Raw genomic sequence first — 8,968 nt, forward strand, 5'->3', positions numbered from 1 at the left:
GTCATTATGAAAACAGCATCGGAAAATAGCATTCCAAACAAAGATTTTAAAGGCTAAAGAAACGAAACGAGAATAAAGCACAACTGAAAGTACTGAAATGAACATACTATAGTTTTGGTTCGCTAAACAAGAACCTTCCTATATGTCTTTCTGGGTCTTAAAAATTTGTTCAAATAGTTTTCTCCTCAGTGAATATCTCATTTACCTAAAAGCTATCGCTGTATACCACGGTTTTCCTACTAGTATTATTGATTCCATCAATAGAAAATTACTCTTTCGATCCAGCAAACTCTTTAACTCGAACTTTAACAATTTGATTCTTTTATCTAATCATTCGAAAATCCTAAGTAGATTTTCAATAAATTTGACTTTAAAAATCGTTATTTCTTCTCTAAATAAACTAAATTTCACCCACCTTAAAGACAGTATTGCTGACAGTAATAGCTGAGGCATGTAAATTATAAAACGCCATAAAATATTTACATAGAATTAAAGTAGACATGTTTTTATGTTTTTGCCCAACACTTTGTACATTATATTCTTTGAAAACCTTTTTGGATCATTCTTCATTAATAAAACTCTTCTTATTAAAACAACGATTTTTATTTTCATCGACTAACATTTTCGTCTTTTAATAGTGTGTAATAAATTCCGAACTGTTTTTTTATAGAGTGATATAAAGTTGAACATGATAACAATTCTAGGGCATCCAAGTGGCTTTTGAACTATAAAAGAGGTGTGAGTCCTACAATAAATATTCTCAACAGTGTAAAAAAAATCAGGCCTTACAAGCTTCCTGTTAGGTGTGAATGATTGTTTTTTCACACGCATATATGATTAGAGACACGTTATTAAGTATTAGTGTAATTGAGTCATAAATGTCTACTTGGCTTTTTTCCAAATGTAGAACTAAAAATTATTTTTAGGAACTATGTATTAGAGAAAAGACCTTGTGAAATGCTTTTAATGCTATGCCATTTTCGAACTTTAAATAAGAATACTTTATTGCATTGTCTAATCGTTTCTTAGAAAATATAATGTTTTTATTTCCAAGAGATCGAATCTTGCAGAAGTTTAATTTCTGATTTAAAAGATGCTTTTGAAATTTATTATCACTCTTATTATTAAGTGATATTTACAATACGAAAATATTAGAAGTAATAGTAATAAATTAATCAAATTATCTAATTAGAAATTCAATCGCTTGAGAGCAATATTTAATTACCTTAATAAATAATAAAAGTAAACCAAGTATAATTAGTATTTTTGACATTGATTTTTTTGTGAGAAGTAGTAGTTTTGATCAAGTAAATGAGAAATTATTCATTAATATTTGCTATTTTATTAAAAAATAGAATGATTTTGATGACAATGATGATCAAATAATTTCGGTGATATAATTTCCATCTCTAATTAAAAAGTAAACTACATATTAAAAAAGCCAAATTAATGAATAAATGGTATCAATCGTTAGAAGAAGCGCAAAAAACTGCCGTACTATTATCAAAGGCACTGATGCTTAATCGAATTTGGTAATATGCGCAAGGTTGCCACAGAAAAAAATGAACAAAATAGTTGCTTCTAGTAGCCTAAAGCATAAAGGTAGTCTCCTAAAATTATGAAAGTAGTTGCCTAAATAAAAACAAAAAAATTTCAATAGTATTACAAAAATTTTATTAAATGACTTCATTGTAATATACCATGATCCATTTAGTCGTTGATGGTCAATATGATAATTTTTAAATAAACGTTAGTGTTCTAGCACTAAATTTTTATATAAGAAATTAGTATATTTGCAGAAAACTAAATACTTTTAAATACTAGAATTAATTCAAAAAAATAATTTTTTTTAAAAAAAAAGCATACTCTTTCTAAACATTTTTCCCTTTTATCAATAACTGATTTAGCAAATATATATATACTGAAAAGTTATTACTAAAATTCGAAATTCACGCATCATAATATCGTATTAAAAATAGGTTTCTTTAAAATCATCAGAACTTCGTAGCAATAACTGTTGAAAAGGCTATTGAGAAACAAAATAGATTCGCAATTTGCAAATTGAGTTCATTAAAAAGTGATAACTCAAATTTGCAATTCAATTTTTTTTTTATTTTTTAAGAAAAAAAAATCATTATGTTCAGAAGCTACCGCGGGCTACAGGTTGTTAACCCATTTTATGCATAAAAAAAACATCGCTAGAAGCACAGAAAAGTCTCCCAATAGTCCCCTTTTCCTTAAAATTGTTGCTTTTTTAGATTTTTCAAGCAAAAAAAGTTGCTATAGTTGCCTCAGGTCGAAAATAGCTGCAAACAGTCGCATTTTTGTCGCCTGTGGCAACCCTGTATGCGCTACTGGCAGTATGGTAATTTATGCAGTTTTACTGGGTATTAAATATACTAGTATGGAGACTAAGTATTTTATGAGAAAATTTGGTGCAGATTAAGACTGTACCAGAAATATACATTTTTAATGTTGATATTGCAGAAAGAGGCTTATTACAAGCATTCGAAGATTACCGGAGAATTTTTTTTTTTTTTGGGGGGGGGGTAAATTTGAAATATGTAATAATATACATTTAATAAATTACTATACATATAAAAATAATACATTAAAAAAAAGTAATACAAAGTACATTTAATATTTATTTTGATGCAATGAGCAATTAAAAATTTGCTTCGCTAAATATAATAACGTATAGACACAGGGAAAGGCAATGAATAATAATAAATAAAAAGTTGTTGGAATTATTTTACCATTCATAATTGTGTCTGTATTTATCTTTCTGTTTCGTGCATGATTTCGTAGTGTTCAGTACTGATTTTGATTTGTTGATTTTTTTCTTAACCCAGTACAACGAAGGCGCATTCAATTAGTACCATTCCTTTTCGACGAAGGCCAATGAGCAGTACAAGTCAAAATGCTCTTCAGAAGAGTTTTTCATTACTTTTTAATATTCTGTTAAATAAACTACAGCATCTGTATGTGTTATTACTGCATATCGTTAAAAACTTCACTTATCAGAAAAAAAGTTAACCTTTTCCACTCAGTTTACTTTTTTAGGCTTAATTCTCCAACCTTCTGTAAATTCTTCAACTGATCCACTCTTAATTAAAACAATAACAATATATAAGAACAAACCTTAATTAGAAATAGAACTTCTCATTCCTGATCACTAAAGAGTGTTGAACGATGCTATTCAAAAGCACTTCCAAAAGTATCTTTTATCACATATGCCAGTGTTCTCCCTAAGCGTTTTTAGATGAGCGGAAGAGCGGACTTTTAATCCCCATAAATGCGACCTTCTTGCCTTTTTTTGTAAAAAATAAGCCGCAATCCCTTAAAAATACTGATTTATTATTTTTTCAAGAAAACTTTATTCTCATATCAACCTGTTTTAGTGAGAACTTTTCTGAGAATGTCAACTTTTGATTGATTTAGTTATTGATAATCATTTAACTTTAATTTTTAGCTTCATTTCTCCATTTTAGTATGATGTTTCCTATGTTTTCCTAGTTATATAGCTAAAATCCGTAGGATATTCGGCCTCAGATATATTCACACAAGCTTTTTCCCTTTCATTAATTTTGATTAAAGTATTTATACATATTGTACGACTAGAAAAGATTATTAGCCAAGCTTCAATTTCTTTCAAATAAAGTATATTTTTTTCCAAGAAACTGAAAAATGCAGGCAGTAACTAAAATTTAAAAACAACCAATACAATTGCTTAACAATAAGTATCAGCTTAAATTTAAACACATAAAATTTAATATAGTAAAAAAAATTCAAAGTTTTCCTTCATATTTGCTCATCAAAAAAAATTTTTTTTTCTCATTTTACTTTCAGACGAAATATAAAATTCTATTTAAACTATTACAATGTTTTTTCAAACGCTTAATGTTTTATTTTTCTAAATAAATATAAATATGTACTCTTACATCTAGATACATTTTGTGTACTTATATTATTTTTAGTTTAAAAACTCAGTTTAAAAAAAATCATTGTTTAGGTAATACTGGAAAGATTAATTTTTTCAATTAAATTAAATTAATAATATAGAATAAATAATTATTTTTAATTATTTTTACAGATATTTAATTTGTTTGGATTATTCTCTACTGGTTAAATTTTTATTAGTTTCTTTTTTCGGAGGGATGGGAGTATTAGTGAATATTTAATGATTTTATATTTTACTATATAATATTTTTAAATACATTTTATTTAAAAATGCACCATTAAATGTTTATTTCTTCTTAATTTTCAGTTTAAAATATTAAAAAACAGCAAAATTATTGTTTATCAATTTTTCTTTTTTTTTAGTTTACTTTTTAGGAGAAAATTTATACACAGAGATCTTGAAGTGTGCCTTAATTATTTTTTAAAAGCTTCAAATTTTCTCTGAATTACTTTGTGAAATATGGGTCAAATTTAGTTATTATATAATCTTACACATTTTGATAAAATTTATTGGTGGCATTTCAAAACGCAAAATGCTTTTTTCTGGGAGGATGTACTCTGCATTTTTTTATTCCTAGGGAGAACTCTGCATATGCTTTGAAAAATTTGCTTACTTACACTACAGCAATAGCATGCTAAATGGCTATATATTGCAAAAAACTTGCCAAAAGAGTAATGGTTCTTTTAGCTATTAATTCTTCTCTATCCAAATAAACATTTCAACCATCAGTAAATACCATACGATATCGCATAACTGACCCCTCTATAATTAAAGCAATAACCATATATACGGACAAACCCTTAATTTAGAAATAGAGCTTTTTATTCCTTATCGGTAAAGAATGTTGAACAATACTACTCAAAATCCTCTAAAAGTAACTTTTATCATATATGCTTTTCAATCTTCGGTCACTACAGCAATAGCATGTTTTATCGCTATATATTGTAGAAAACGTCACTTGTCAAAAAAGTAAGGAGTCCGTTTCTACTTATTTCTGAAAATCTCCAATAAATCAAGTTAAAGTTTGAGACTTTTCAAATAAGATTGACTTCTTTCCTATACCACGTCATTTATGACTTAAAAATGGGTGCGGTGCTTAACTATGGAAGATATTTTTTGCTTCCATTTCTTTTGGAGATAAAACAAGGTGTGGTCTTTCATAAGTTCAAAAGGAGTTACCATTCAAATTATTTGGTAACTTTCTTAATATCTCTAACATGTCGATAATGAAGCAACAAATTGCTAAGTAAGAACTGTTATTGGACTTTTTTTCTTATTTGGAATATTTTCGACATTATTAAAGAACATATCATGAATAATTTATATTTAACACAAAAATATTTTTGATAGAAAGTAATAAAAAATATTGATTTTTTTTTTCAATGGAAAGTTTTTTCCTCTATTTAACGAGTAGATGCATGCTTTTTTTTATCATTTTTTTTAATGATTATGTTTTATTATATGCAAAACCTTTCATATAACCATGCGTGATAGACGCAGTTGGAGAAAAGGCAATATTAATATAATATTTATCCTGGAGATAATAAATAACACTTGTTTAAGAATAGTGATAAAACATTGTAGGGAATTATCACTATCCATTCGTCTAATTATTCTATTGTCTAAAACGTGAAGATAAACAAATATAATGAAGAATAAAATCTGAATATTACTAAATAAGTTTTCTTTTCGTAAGTATGTGAATTTCCAAAGTGAAGAGAAATCTTCATTTCTATGTATACGTGAATTATTAAATACATAGATTTTGAAAAGAGTCCGGACGATGTGACTGCAGGCCTGAACCCCACGGGACATCTCCATCCACCAAGAAATCAAAAATTCAAGTGTGATATATATTTTACAATAGTTTTTGCCAAGGGAATTTAAGGAATCCACATATTGCCTATTAATTGATTAAATTCATTGCTAAAGAACTTTTTCTCAGCCTAACTCATACAAATGTATTGTCGGAGGAGAGAGTGTGCGAGATTATAGAAGCTATTGATGAAATCATAACATTTGCAACCATATAACGGTTTTCCAATTCTACGCTATTGTTTTATCTACATGTAGAGGAATACTCTAAAAATATATTTTATTCTGCACTTAATTTAAGGTTGTGATATTAATGATTTTTATTCATTAAAAATGATTTAATAAGATAATAATTTAGTTTTTAAATGTTAAGAAATATGTTATGCAGATATCAGCATGACGATTTATATATCTACTCCAACATTTTTTTTGTGCGATGGATGGGGTATCATACAAAAGTAGCTATAGCCTCTCGATTAGCTATAAAAATAGTTTTCGCAACACAATTAAAAAAAAATTTTATGCGATAGATAGGGGCATAAAAAAAGTCTCAAGTAGAGTCACCAAGAGCTGTGGATCCTTCACCTTCTGCTATTCATTTTAAAAAAGTAGTCTTTGCTCCTAAGGAAATTACCTTTTTCTTCTCTTTGTTTTTACCCTTATTCATTTCAGGGGATTATGCCTTAAAAATAAAATAAAAATCATAAAAAATTAAGTCTAAATACAAAAAAATAATAAATTTAATTTCAATTTTCACTTTGAAATTAATCTCATCTTAATCGTCCAGGAACGTGAAAGCACTTTGATGGATGTCAACTAATATTGGATTTAAAAATTCAAACACGTATACCATTTTTTTTACGAAATCACCTTATTTAGCGATTTGTCACTTGCGCCGATGAGAAAAAAATAAAAAAAGTTAACTTCTACCTACTCGTTAAAAAAAATAAAGCAAAGCATGAGACAAGTCGCCAAATATTTCATTAACAAAAACCCAAGACACCTAACTAAAGAGACACGCAGTCCGTTTCAGGAAAACCGGAACTAACACCATGCAGATGACCTTTGTTTATTGGTGATTAATGAATTTTTCCTCTACTACGAAAGAATTCCATTCCAATATGCTAATTGCATCTTTCATTCATTTAAATGGAAATTCTTGCGCGTTCAACAATCAAATTATGCTATTATGGAATTCGATACATTTATTATGTAATTGACTGACGCAATACTACTGTAAAGTGATGAAATATATATCGAAGATAGAAAAAAACTAATACGTTATGAAACGAAATAAAAAAGCGAAAACGATAAAACCTACTTTTTTTTTTTATAACTTCGTCAATTATGTTCCAATTTGCTTGAAATCTTCATATACCACATAAAAAAATTGCACAGAAAGGACAGCACAAAAACTGGTAATATATATATATATATATATATATTTGCTTATTTCTTTCATTATTTCACTGAAATTCAAAGCTAATTTATCGCAACCTGAACATCAAAGCATTTTCTATTTAATTTACTAATGTGTGCTTCATAGAGCTGAAGAACGCATTTGAAATCGAAGCTTTGTTTGACAGAATGAAATTCTTTCAAGTTAAGAATCTAAAGCAGAGAAATTTGTCGTTAATGAGAAAATATTCACTTTCGTTTGAAACACTTTTTCTATTTTAGAAATTCATGACAATAAACATGAAATTTTATCTATGCATTATATTTATTTCTTGAAATCGTTGTTCTCATGAATTGCGTTTGATTTGACGGCATTTGAACAAACAGTGTTTAAGAAATATAAACAAGAATTTAAAGTTTTTCTCCTAGCAATGTTTTAATAAAAAAATCGTTGAAATTTTGCAACATATATCAATGTATAAATATTCTAATTAAATATTTCTCAAGTTCAGTTTTCCTTTCAAATTTAATTGATAAGCTCAAATTTAAAAATAAGAAATAGTCTGAAATTCATAAAATATACTTTGTTTCGAAATGTTTTCTGAAATTACAGCAAAAATTTTACTTTTCTTGTAGCTATAAGTTTGATAGGCTTTAAAATTAATCATTTAATTTAATTGTACAGTTAATTATTTTTTTTTGTATAATTAAATATTTTTTGATGTCCTTGAACACGTAAAAACTTTTCGTACACGTAAAATTCAAAAATTAACAAGAGAAAATTCAACATGTTTCTAGCACTCAAAGCGAGGTTTCCATTATTAAGATTTACCAACACGTGAATTGTGGTAAAGTGGTTCATTGTGAAATGGCTTGTTTTTTAAGGAACCAGGTAGAAGGAGAAAAAAGGAACCAAAACTTCGTTAAATCCAGTATAATATTACCTTGCGCACTTCCATTTTTGGGTCAGTCCTTGTTAACTAACAAATCCTTGTTAACGCTGAAGTTTTTCTTTCCATGTCATTTTTTTTCATTTAAATAAAAAAAAATATTTACAAATAAAGGTAAGCTAATTTTTATTGCTATACATTAATCATTAGTTATTTGTTATAAATATTTACTTTCATTATTACATTTTGACTAAATACAGCTGACAACTTTTAACCATTCAAGTAATTTTTTTATGTTTATGTAATATAAATAAAAAATTGTTTTAGAATATCTTTTAAATTTTCAAAGTAAGAGATAAACAGCTAAATGAGCAATTACTACAAACTTCAAAGAAAAATTCTCTGCGAATAATATTTTCCTTTTACATTAACAAAAAGTGTAAGCAAAAAATTTGAATAAAAAAATAGGATGAAAAAATATTTCTTCTCGAATTTGTTTCAATAAAATATTCTAATATAATGAGATATACTCAGAAATTTTACATAGAAAAATCAAAGAAATACTGAAAAAACAGCATAACACATCTTTTATCTTTGATAATTCTGATTATAATCCATACTATTTTAATATTTTAAAAGAATGTGGTATTTTTTAAATTCATTTGAATTCTTTCTTTCTTCAAAACGACTTACAAACTCCCAATTATTTTTTCTTTACAAAATCTGAAAGAATCCTGCTTTATCAATGTACAGCATCGTGATTTATCTTTTATTAAAAACTTAAAATTTTTACCGACATATGAATGTTTTTCCAAATACTTGATTAAATTTTTCCCATAAATATGTATGATACAATTCAACAAAGCTATAAAAAAGGAATAACTAACAAAGAATTGAAATTCAT

The sequence above is a fragment of the Parasteatoda tepidariorum genome, chromosome 10, assembly GCF_982258835.1.
Source record: "Parasteatoda tepidariorum strain Cologne lab strain chromosome 10, Ptep-v5.0, whole genome shotgun sequence".
In the NCBI taxonomy this organism is placed as follows: domain Eukaryota; kingdom Metazoa; phylum Arthropoda; class Arachnida; order Araneae; family Theridiidae; genus Parasteatoda; species Parasteatoda tepidariorum.